This window comes from Nicotiana tabacum, chromosome 22 (genome assembly GCF_000715075.1).
Source record: "Nicotiana tabacum cultivar K326 chromosome 22, ASM71507v2, whole genome shotgun sequence".
Lineage (NCBI taxonomy): Eukaryota > Viridiplantae > Streptophyta > Magnoliopsida > Solanales > Solanaceae > Nicotiana > Nicotiana tabacum.
Genome location: NC_134101.1, coordinates 112,074,110 through 112,087,216, shown reverse-complemented (window position 1 = coordinate 112,087,216; position 13,107 = coordinate 112,074,110).

Genomic DNA, 13,107 nt, shown 5'->3' with positions numbered 1-13,107 from the left:
TTCTTCTCTTTTTTTTTTCATTTTTCATTTCATTTTTTAATTTTTTTTCAATAACATTTTCAGGTTCCAAAAAGGGTAATCAAAGAAGAGTAACCAACTCAAATGGTTTACAAAAGGGTTAATGGTGTTTGGGTAGCGAGAATGAAAGCCTTCGTCATCCCAACCGGAGAATATTAATACTATATGGAGGATCAAATAGACTACCTTTTGGATGCATTTGCATTGACAATTGTTACAGGGACATTTCCTTTGATGTTTCCCAGATACAACGTTCTCTTTGGTAGTACTCTTGTTACCATATATGGATCTTTTCAATCTGGAGCCAATTTTCCATTAGCTGTTCCAACTCTTTGTTTTATTTCCTTAAACTTCTCTTCATTACAATCTAATTCTTGATTTATTATTTCGAGGTCTGATAGCGTTTCAGGATTTGGGCATGAAGTCCGCAAGCATGTCATATTATTGAAATCTGCATTTAACAGCACTGAAAAGCGGATAAGAAAAGTGAGAAGATTCAGAAAATAGAGATTCCTGGACACTGAAATACTAATTTCATTAGATTTTTAATTGATTTTTTTAATTTCAAAGATAGAAGGGTTTATATCAGAAAGTAAGACAATAAAACAAAACATCCGGATCACACCCTAAGATAATCCGGATGCAGAAAGGATAGCAAGACTGGCTACCGAGATTCCTGCCTGATGGGGAATTTTCAGGCTTGGCGACCGTGTTTTGGATTTTCTTCTGTCTCGGCAATGGATGCAATGGCCTTCAGTGCCAGATCGAATTCCTCATTGTAAGCAGGCAATGGATTGTTCGTCACATCAGGAGCCTCTTCATCCCGAAGAATGATTCTTTCAGCTTCAATCAAATCTTCAACTGCCCTTTTGAGGGTCCAAAAGTCCTCTGTATTGTGTCCCACTGCTCCAGAGTGGTATTCACATCTAGCATTAGCTTGGTGCGAGAGGGACTCGGGGTTTGGCCGGTTTGGGGCCACTGGCTGTAGCAGGCCTCGCCTGACTAGCTTTTGGAACATGCCCGAGTATGATTTACCAATAGGAGTGAACTGATTCCCTTTGAAAGGCTCTCTTGGGCGTATTGCACTGGGGAACATTTGATTGGAGATTATATGGAGCTTGGTAAGGATGGGCATTTCTGAGAGGTAGAGCGCGATTTTGTGTATAATGTTGTGGACGCGTGCAAAGTTGCGCGTTCATCACCACATACCAACAAAACCAACCACCTGAACAGAACCTGACTTATTTGCTCACACCACAACCTTGTTAGTTTTGAGACATTTAACATATAAGAAATCGCACGTTGGGATGCAATGCACCTAACAGTTAAACGCTTCTACCATGTGTTTGAACGGTTGCATGTTTCATCCCAGCCTTAACTGACCCTTTCAGTATGTACCTCTTTTATTTTATTTCTGCCTATTTTTTAATCACTCTTGATTTTTTTTTCATTTCATTTATGTCGCTCTTATATTTTGGCACTCTCTTTTTCTCGGCTTTTTTCACTCTATTATTTTATGTCGCCCTTTTTTTTACTTTGATTTTTGTCACTCTTTTCTTTCTTTTCACTCAATTTTTTTTCAGTTTATTTTTCACTCAATTTATTTTATGGCTATGATCTAATCCGATGGAGATTGCCTACGTATCATGACGCCGCATGAATCAAATCATTGTGTAGTTCAGGAAGATCGAGAATGGAGTAAATAAACTAACTCTTTTTTTTTTTTTACTTTTTATAAAACTCAGACCATGAAAGCATTAAGACAAAAGAAAAATATTTTTGATTTTTTTTTTTGTATTTCTTTTGGAATTTTCTAAAAAAATACTTTAAAAGAAGAAAGGAAATATTTTTTGTATTTCTTTTTATTTGAACTTTGGGAATATCAAAAGTAAAAATATTTTTTTTTGAATTATCAATTGTTTTCTCTTTTTCTAAAGAAGAAAGAAAATAATTTTTTTTTGATTTGGAATGTTGCTTCTGAATTTTCGAAAGAAGGACTTTTTATGAAAAATAATTTGGATTTTTGAGTTTTTTGTTTTTAAATTTATAAAAGTACTTTTAAAGAAAAACGAAAATATTTTTGGACTTAAATTTTTTTTTTTGACATTTATGAAATAAAAACTTTTAAACAAGGAAAAGATTTTTTTTCTTTTTTTTTTTCTGATTTTTTTTTTGAATTTTTGGGAAAAATACTTCAATATAAAAGAAGCCCGTATTTTGGATTTTGATTTTTTATTGATTTTTCTTTTTGTTTCTTTTTTTTTCCGTATGAAAGACTTTAAAAAGAAGAAAATTATTTTTTGAGTTCAAAATCTTCTTTTTTTTGAATATTCTAAGGAAATGCTTCTAAAGAAGTAATTAAAGGAAAATAGTTTTGGATTTTAAAAAATTGGGGGCCGGAACCGATGAGGTTTGCCTACGTATCTCATATCCGGTGAGAATCAGAGCCACCTAGTTTGGTCAGTTTTGATGGAACATGGGAGACATGACTTTTTGAAAACATTTGCTTATTTTGTTTCTCTTTTTTTTTTCCAGAATTTCGGCAGAGTTTCAGAATTTTCCAAATACCTACCTCTCACTCTTTTCATTTTTAATTTTTTTTCTATTATAGAAGCCAGTCAACATGTAAGCCGAAGCAAACAGATGCGCAAGTAGCTCGTAAGATGTATCAGGATGGTCTTTTAATTTGGGTACACCTATCCTAGACGAACCCAACCCCTATGTTGAGTCCCCAAAGTCAAATGCACGTGATGCAATCAAACGTTCCTACTATGTTACGACTCCGGTTCGCCCTCCGTGAACCATCGTGATGGCACCTAGTCTCTACGATTAGGTAAGCCTAACAATGCAAAAAGTAAACCAATTTGCGGAAGAAATAATAAAACGAAATAGTGAAATAAAACAATGTTTAAAAGTGCTGCTCGACATATATAATATCAACTCTCAAAATCTAAATATATTTCCCAATATTCGGAAACTCAAGATCACAAGCCTTTGAATGTCTACAAGTATCTAACTCCAGAGTATTTAATAAAGGATAAAAACATACAAAAGGGCTAATACTTAAAAAAGGAGAGTAGAAAGGGACTCTTCGGTCTGCGGACGCGACAGATATACCTCAGAGTCTCTACAAGCGCCTCGTCTCAACCGTGATGAGTCTGAGTGGAGGTACCTGGATCTGCACATGAAAAAGATGCACAGAAAGGGCATGAGTACACCACAGCGGTACTTAGTAAGTGCCAAACTTAACCTCGGACGGGTAGTGACGAGGAAGGTCAGGGCCCTACTGAGATTAAATGAAATATAAGGTGCAATAGTATAAGATAAAGCAGTATAGTTGAAAGATAACATTAAGAATTGATACAGGATAATAAAGATAACTACAACTAAAACAATGGCATAAACAATCACTAGGAATACCACTCTTCACAAAGATAATAACCGGAGATCTGTCAGTATCCCGAGGATCTCTTGGTATCCTCAATATATGGTAGGGATCTCTTGGTATCCTCAATATGCGCTAGGGATCTCTTGGTATCCCGAGGATCTCTTGGTATCCCCAATATACATGCTAGGGATCTCTCGGTATCCCACACCTCAGCTCGAATCATAAATATGTACAAGGGATCTCCCGGGAAGTCGTCCCGTTGTCCCAAAGTAAAACACACAGCAAGAACACAAGGAATAATCAATTAAGCTAAATTTCGTACCAAGTAAAATAGGTAATTCTAACCTAACATGCTTCACATAATACAATTACGGCAGTTTAAGCAATAAAGCAATTAAGTCAATTAAACATGCTTTTCTAAGCTACTAGCGGATTTAAATTTCAAGTAGAGTACGCAGGAAAGGAAAAAAAATTAAAGCTACTTAAGTGAAAACAGGTTTGTCAACAATTTTTTCAACAATATGCACAAGTATGCACTTGTAACCTCACGTACAAGGTATTTCAATTACCACAATACCAAATCCTAAGGGGAATGTCCCCCACACAAGGTTAGGCAAGCGACTTACCTCGAACCAACTCAAAATCAACCCCAAACCATGCTCTTGCCACGAGTACTCGACTCCAAATGACCCAAATCTATTCAATTCAATTTCATAATATAAATAACACTTCAAGTAATCGATTCCACAAAGAAATTATAAGCTAATACGCGAAATTAGGAAAAATGACCAAAATGCCCTTTAGGCCCACGTCTCGGAATCGGATAAAATTTACATTTTCAGAATTCTCATACTCTCACAAGTCTATACATATCAAGAACACTAAAATCGGAGTTCAATTGGCCCCTCAAATACCCATTTTAAGGCCTCTTAATCTCAAGCCCTAATTACCCATTTTGCATTGATTTTTCCCAAATTTTTCACCACTAATTAGACCTTTAATCACATATAAATGAGTTGTGAAGTCAAAAATATTACCTCAAAGTGATTCCCCTTTGGTTTCCTCAAAAATCTCCCTCAAAAGCTTCAATCCCGTTCAAAAATGGTGAAAAAATGAAGAAGGGTCGCGGATGGGCTATTTAAATACTGCCTAGATATTCATTCTTCGCGAACGTGGAAGGACCCTCACGTTCACGAAGTACAATTTGCTGGGGTCCAGCTTCCTTCATCGCGAACGCGATTCCTAAGCCGCGAACACGATGCAACAACTCTTCCAGCTTTGCGAACGCGAAGCATTAAAACTCCCCCAGCCCAACTCCTCTTCGCGAATGCGAGACCCTTCTCTCGAACACGAAGAAGAAAACCAGAACTGGGCTGCTGCAATTTTTCTGCAATTCCAACAAGTTCCAGAATTACCCGTTGAGGATCCGAAACACACCCGAGGACCCCGGGACCTCAACTAAACATGCCAACCAATCCTAAAACTTCATTAAAACTTGTTCCAATCATTGGAATGCTCAAAACATCAAAACACTAATTTAGCATCATCTTCAAGCCTAATAACTTCAAAAACTCACAAAATACTCTTTCGATCAAAAGTTCTATCAATCCTCATCTGGATGACCTAAAATTTTGCACACACATCAAATTCAACACTACGGAGATACTCTAACTTCCAGAATTCTATTCCGACCCTCGGATCAAAATCTCACTATCGAAAAAAAACTTCAAAAATTCAACTTTCGGCATTTCAAGCCTAAATTAGCTACAGACCTCCAAAACACTATCCGAACACGCTCCTAACCCCGAAATCACCCAACGGAGCTAACAGAAACATTAGAATTCTTTTCCGAGGCCGTCTTCATATTATTCCAACTATGGTCAAATTTCCAGAGCTTAAGCTCTCATTTAGGGACTAAGTGTCCCAAGACTCTCCGAAACTCCAAATAATTCCTCCCGGCATCTCACAATAGCAGAAACAAACATGGGGAAAGCAGTTAATAAGGGATTGGGGTGTAAATTCTTAAAACGAGGCCGGGTCGTTATATCCTCCCACACTTAAACATTTGTTCATCCTCGAGTGAGCGTAGAGACATACCCGAAGTAATGAAAAGATGAGGGTAACGGCTGCACATATCTTGTCCGGTCTCCCAGGTCGCCTCCTCGACCGGCTGACCCCGCCACTGAACCTTCACTGATGCAATGTTCTTTGACCTCAGCTTTCTAACCTGCCTGTCCAATATTGGCACTGGCTCCTCAACATAAGGTAGATCCTTGTCCAACTGGACTGAACTAAAATCCAACACGTGCGACGGATCACTGTGGTACCTCCAGAGTATCGAAACATGAAATACCGGATGAACTCCTGCCAGGCTGGGCGGTAAGGCAAGCTCATAAGCAATCTCCCCAACACTCCTCAATATCTCAAAAGGGCCAATAAACCTCGGACTTAACTTCCCCTTCTTCCCAAATCTCATAACTCCCTTCATAGGCAAAACCCAAAGCAGAACCCGCTCTCTAACCATATAGGAAACATCACTAACCTTCCGGTCTGCGTAACTCTTCTGTCTGGATTGGGCTGTACAGAGTCTATCCTGAATCACCTTGACCTTCTCCAAAGCATCCTGAACCATGTTTGTGCCCAATAATCTAGCCTCACCCAGCTCAAACCAACTCACCAGGGATCTGCACCGCCTACCATATAAAGCCTTATACGGTGCCATCTGAATGCTGGACTGATAGCTATTGTTGTAGGAAAACTCTGCCAATGGTAAGAACTGATACCAAGACCCTCCAAACTCAATCACACACACACGGAGCATATCCTCAAGAATCTAAATAGTGCGCTCGGATTGTCCGTCCGTCTGAGGGTGAAATGATGTACTCAACTCCACCTAAATACCCAACTCATGCTGAACATCCCTCCAAAATCGTGATGTGAACTGAGTATCTCTATCTGAAATGATAGAAACTAGAATACCATGCAGACGAACAATCTCCCAGATATAAATCTCCACCAACCGCTTCGAAGAAAAGGTAGTACACACAGGAATGAAGTGTACGAACTTGGTCAGCCGATCCACAATCACCCACATAGCATCGAACTTTCTCAAAGTCTGTGGGAGACCAACTACAAAGTCCATGGTGATCCGCTCCCACTTCCACTGTAGAATCTCTATCTGCTGAAGCAACCCACCCGGTCTCTGGTACTCATACTTCAGCTGCTGACAGTTGAGGCACGGAGCTACAAATTAAACTATATCTTTTTTCATCCGCCTCCACCAATAGTGCTATCTCAAATCCTGATACATCTTTGTGGCACCCGGATGAATGGAATACCGTGAACTATGGGCCTCCTCTAGAATCAACTCCCGAAGCCCATCAACATTGGGTACACAAATTCGACCCTACATCCTCAATACCATGTCATCACCAATGGTCACATCTCTGGCATCACCATGCTCAACCTTGTCCTTGAGGACAAGCAAATGAGGGTCATCATATTGACGCTCCCTGATACGATCAAATAAGGAAGGTCGAGAAACCACGCAAGCTAGAACCCGACTAGGCTCCGAAAAATCCAATCTCACAAACTGGTTGGCTAAAGCTTGAACATCCATCGCCATAGGCCTCTCCGATGATGATAAATAAGCCAAACTCCCCAAACTCTCTGTCCGGCGACTCAAGGCATCGACCACCATATTGGCCTTGCCCGGGTGATACAAAATAGTGATATCATAGTCCTTCAGCAACTCTAACCATCTCATCTAGCACAAATTTAGATCCATTTGCTTGAACAGGTGCTGCAAGCTTTGATGATCAGTATAAATCTCACAAGGAACCCCGTACAAATAATGACGCCATATCTTCAGGGCTTGAACAATGGCAGTTAACTCAAGGTCATGGACAGGATAATTCTTCTCGTGAACCTTCAACTGTCTGGACGCGTAGGCAATCACCCAACCGTCCTGCATCAAAATTGCTTAAAACCCGATCGAAGGAAAAGAGTGTTGTTACATCTTGCGTTTTCATACGTTAAAAGTTTCGTCTTCGGTTAATTGACATAGATTCAGGGATGAGATCGTCTTGACGTTAACTATTTACGTTATTTATAACCAGAGATAAATAAGTATCATGAATGATAAAGAATACACGAATTAAAGAAAACGAGTTTTGTTGAAAGTGGCCAAGTTGGGATAAAATACGGGTCAAGCGATAATACCAGATAATTATGAACAAGCACCTTGCAAGGTACCATATGACCACGATAGTATAATATATAAAGTATATATGAAGTATTTTAAAAATAAATAGAATTTTAAGTAATTTATAGTAATTTTTAAATTCTGCGGGTAATTAATTAATTACTGGGTAACATAACATTATCCAGTTAACTAATAAGTGGATAGAACTTAATTAAATAACCCCCCAAAGCCACGTGTCACAAAGACACAATGTCTAAGAATGACTCCTAGTCATTCAAGCCACGTAGCTACTTATAGGAATTTCATAAAGTCTTATCCAAAACAAGACTTGGTTACAGGTCTTACATGTACGACATGGATATAAGTTTCTTTGTTAGAAATTCAAAAAAGTTTGGTCTCTGATCAAACAACAAAACGTGGGCAAAAGTTTCAAAGTTCAACAATTAATCCATTCAAGAGATAGGAACAGAAGCACTTCAAAAAGAATACGTTGGATCAAGTTTTTAGTTTTAATCCATTTTTTAGATCAAAAAAACGTTCAAAGCAGAACAATTCGTACAAGATTTCAAGGAATTCAAGTGTAATTTTGTTCATATTTCGCAGAATCAGATTCGTTCAAATAATTCAAGAAACATGTATGTTAAGACCCTCCATTCTTTCTTTTGGCATGGTCCAAATTATACTAAAGAAACAAGCAAACACACAGTTTTCATAAATTACTCTATTCATAGAATTATTAGGGGTGTCTATATTCTTGATTCCCCATAAAAATTATTATTATTTTCTGTTCATGGGTCTCAGAATAATACGCAATTGAAAAAGTTTATCCGGAAGGAATATCGAGATTATTATGTATTTTTCATGCATTTCACTCATTTATACATGTGCACTGACCCATGACCAGATGGCGTTATATATGCGTATATATGTATGTATATGTATATGGGATATGGGAAAAGGTTACAGCGTTCATCTTTGTACAGTTATGTTTCTATTAGAGGTCTGTAGACAGTATGTTTAGTTGGGTTGTATGTGGCCTTGTCAGCTTTCAGTTTTGGATGTATAATTGTCTATAGCAGCCTTGCCGGCTCGCCCACTGTATTCTGCCTGTAAACATACATATGCCTTGATGGCAGGTTTCTTTAACGTATGTTATTTTCGTAATGCAGCAGATGTTATTCAGGTTCATATCTTAGATACATGCTTAGGGGTGTTTGACAGGCATATATATATATATATATATATATATATATATGGGTTTGACGTGGCTCAGTCTCATCTTTGTACAGTTATGTTTCTATTAGAGGTCTGTAGACAGTATGTTTAGTTGGGTTGTATGTGGCCTTGTCAGCTTTCAGTTTTGGATGTATAATTGTCTATAGCAGCCTTGCCGGCTCGCCCACTGTATTCTGCCTGTAAACATACATATGCCTTGATGGCAGGTTTCTTTAACGTATGTTATTTTCGTAATGCAGCAGATGTTATTCAGGTTCATATCTTAGATACATGCTTAGGGGTGTTTGACAGGCAGGACGTAGGCACCCGTCACGGCCCATCGGTTTGGGTCATGACAAAAGTGGTATCAAAGCAGTTATGTCCTAGGGTTATCTATAGACCGTGTCTAGTATAGTCTTGTTTATGGGTGTGTTGTGCACCACACTTATAGACATGAGGCTACAGGACATATAAGATGTTATTGTGACGACCCAAAGGGTCATCACTTGTTTTCAGTTGATTTCTATGTCTCCAAGGCCTTGAAAACCTCATTAGAGTCACCTCGTATTGTGTGCACAGTCCGGGCGCGTAGCCAGAAAGCTTAAATATGAAACTCTGTGAAAAAAATGCTAAGTTTTGATGTTAAAAAAGAATAATCTTGACTTCGGTCAACATTTTGTGTAATTGGACCCGGATCCATGATTCAACGGTCCCGGAGGGTCCGTAGGAAAATATGGGACTTGGGCGTATGTCCGGAATTGAATTCCGAGGTCCCAAGCCCAATAAATGAATTTTTAAGTGAAATTGTTTTAAGAAATAGATTAAGGAAATTTGAAATGAAAACTGATTAGAAAGCAATGGTATCAGGCCCGTATTTTGCTTTTGATGCCCGGTACAGGTCTTATATATGACTTGAGTCATTCTTGTGAAATTTGGTTAAAAACGGACGTCGTTTGACGTGATCCGGACCTTAAATGAGAAATTTGATGTTTAAAAGAGTTTTGAGAAATTTCAGTGATCTCGAGGTTTAATTCGATGCTCGTGATGTTATTTTGGTAATTTGATTACACGAATATGTCCGTAGGCTGTTTTTGAGGTTGTGTGTATACTTGGGTTGGAGTTTCGAGGGCTCGCGTGAGTTTCGAGTAGTTTCCGGGATGCCTTAGGCGTAGAAAGTCAGGTGTTGCAGGTTCAGGAAGCCACAATCTCTGAACTTCTAGTGCTGTCTGCGAGAAATTGCGTGCGACCGCGAAGGGGCCAGCGTGGCCACGGTCGCCTTTGTGCGGTCCACGGTGGAAGCTGTGCGACACCAGTCACCTTTGTGCGGTCCGCATGGGGTGCTCAACTGCAGGTCTTTAGGGAGGGGCCAGCGCTGCCGCGGTCGCCTTTATGCGGTCCGCGGTGAAGGCTGTGCGGCCGCATTCCATTTGATGCGGTCCACACTGGGGGTCTGAGAGGAGTATAAATAAACGGGAATTTCAGCTATTTTCACTTTTCAAAACCCCAAAAACATAAGAGGCGATTTTCAAACAACCTTTCTTCTCCAAAACGTTGGTAAGTAATTTCTAACTCATTTTCTTCACTCCTTGACGTCTTTTAACATGATTTCAACTTCAAATCAAAGATTTTCATGGGGAGAAATTGAGTGTTTTGGGTAGAACCTAGGTTTTTCTAAAATTGGGGATTTGGATCTCAATTTGAGGTCCGATTTCAAAAAAAATTATAAATTTGGATTCGTGGGGGAATGGGTAATTGGGTTTCGGTCCGGACCTCAGGTTTTGACCACGTGGGCCTGGGGGGAGATTTCTGACTTTTGGGTAAAACTTTAGAAAACTCATTTTCATGCATTGGGGTTGATTCATCTAGAACTTATTGATGTAATTAAGTAACTTATGACTAGATTCGAGCGGATTGGTGGTGGAATCAAGGGGTAAAGCTGTAGTTTAGACTTGAGTGGTGATCAAGGCATCGAGGTAAGTGTTTGGTCTAACCCTAGCTTGAGGGATTAGGAGTTGAGTCATACTTGCTATTTGTTTCTTGTTGAGTATGACGTATAGGTATGGTGACGAATATCTATACGTTGGTGTCAAGCATGACCATGAGTCTTAAATTGAAAGTTGTTGTGTTCTTAAATGAAACATGGGTGCTTTACTTAATGATCTTCGATGACTGAGCATTTTCAATAATTGAACTGAGTACAAGTTGGGTTGAGATTGGTTATAGCTGATTCTCCCTTGTCGGGATGACTAATTCAATATTGTTGTTCCATTGCCGGGAAAATTATTGTATTGTTGTGTTCCCTTGCCGGGAAGTTATTATATTATTTATGTTCCCTTGCCGGAATTTCTTGTGATTGTATAATGAAATCTAAAAGGGAGCGGGTGGTATGCCTACCACAATATATAATGAAATGGGAGCGGGTGGTACGCCTACCACGAGATATAATGAAATGGGAGCGGGTGGTACGCCTACCACAAGATATAATGAAATGGGAGCGGGTGGTACGCCTACTACAAGATATAATGAAATGGGAGCGGGTGGTACACCTACCGCGAGATATAATGAAATGGGAGTCGGTGGTACACCTACCACAAGATATAATGAAATGGGAGCGGGTGGTACGCCTACCACGAGATATAATGAAATAGGAGCGGGTGGTACGCCTACCACGAGATATGATGAAATGGGAGCGGGTGGTACGCCTACCACAAGATATACTGAAATGGGAGCGGGTGGTACGCCTACCACAAGATATGAGAAATGGGATCGCGTTGCACGCCTGTAACAAGATATAACTGAAAGTGAAAGTTGCCTTATTTCTCTTTATCTATGTTAGAAGTTAAATTGTAGTTTCCTTACTATTCTTTGATATTCTGTTTTATCTACTACCCGCGGAGCATGTTTCCCCTTTCCCAGCTTTGATTGCTTATTACCTGTTTACTTTTCCGCCATATAGTATATGACTGCACAGGTTTATCTGGAGTTTGGTCCTAGCCTCGTCACTACCTCGCCGGGGTTAGGCCAGACACTTACCAGTATATGGGGTCGGTTGTGCTGATACTACACTCTGTGCTCTTTTGCACAGATCCAGGTCTTGGACAGCAACAGTAGCGCGGGAGCCAACTTTCAGTCCTGTGAGACACCGAGGTAGCCTTGCAAGCGTCCGCAGGTTTAGCATCTCCTCTATCTTTAGTTCAGTCTGTTATCTCATGTATTCGAGATAAACAATTTATATTTTTCTTTCAAACGGTTGTATTTAGTACTCTTAGAAGTTCGTGAGTATTGTGACACCAGTTCTTGGGTAGAGGTATATGTTCCGTATTATTGTTCAGTTTCTTTAATTTAAGTCTTCCGTATATTCATTAAATTCCGCTGTTTTCATGCGATCACTGATAATCATTAAAAGAAGTGATTTGTTAATGAAGTAAGCTGTTAAAGATTGGCTTGCCTAGCTCACATTAGTGGGCGCCATCATGACTCCCGAGGGTGGGAATTTCGGGTCGTGATAAGTTGGTATCAGAGCTCAAGGTTACATAGGTCTCACAACTCACGGACAAGCTCAGTAGAGTCTAAGGGATCGGTACGGAGACGTCTGTATTTATCCCCAGAGGATACAGAGTTAGGAAAATCTCACATTTGTTCTTTCTTGTCATGCAGATTTGTTCCTCAAATGCTGATTGGATTTCTCCTCTGTTCTTTCGCAGATGGCGAGAACACGCGCTTCCTCATCTACCGCTCAGCAGCCCGAGCCCCCAGCAGCAGCTCCTACTAGGGGCAGAGGCCGAGGACATGCTAGAGGTCGAGGTAAGGGCAGAGTTCAGCCCCGAGCAGCAACAGCAGTGGCAGAGCCTCAGGAGGAGGTTCCGACCCCAGCAGTTCCGGTGGCCCAGCTCAGGTCCAGAGGGGTTTATTGCTACCCCAGTTCTTCAGGACACTCTGGTCCAATTGGTGGGCCTAGTATCACCCGAGCAGGTTTGCTTCCTGTAGCACCAGCCACTTCTCAGGCTGGAGGAGGGGCTCAGACTCTTGCTACATGCACTCTGGAGCAGGTAGCTCCTAAGATTCAGACTCTAGCGGTTCAGCCAGTTGGAGCAGTTCAGCTGGGTGTAGTAGCTCAGACTAGTGATAGAGCGACTATGTCTGCCAATGCTTTGTGGAGGCTGGATAGGTTCAACAAGCTCTTCACTACTACTTTCAGTGACGTTTCTTCTGAGGATCCCCAGGATTTTCTATATAGCTGTCACGAGGTTCTCAGGAACATGGGTATTGTTGAGACCAATGG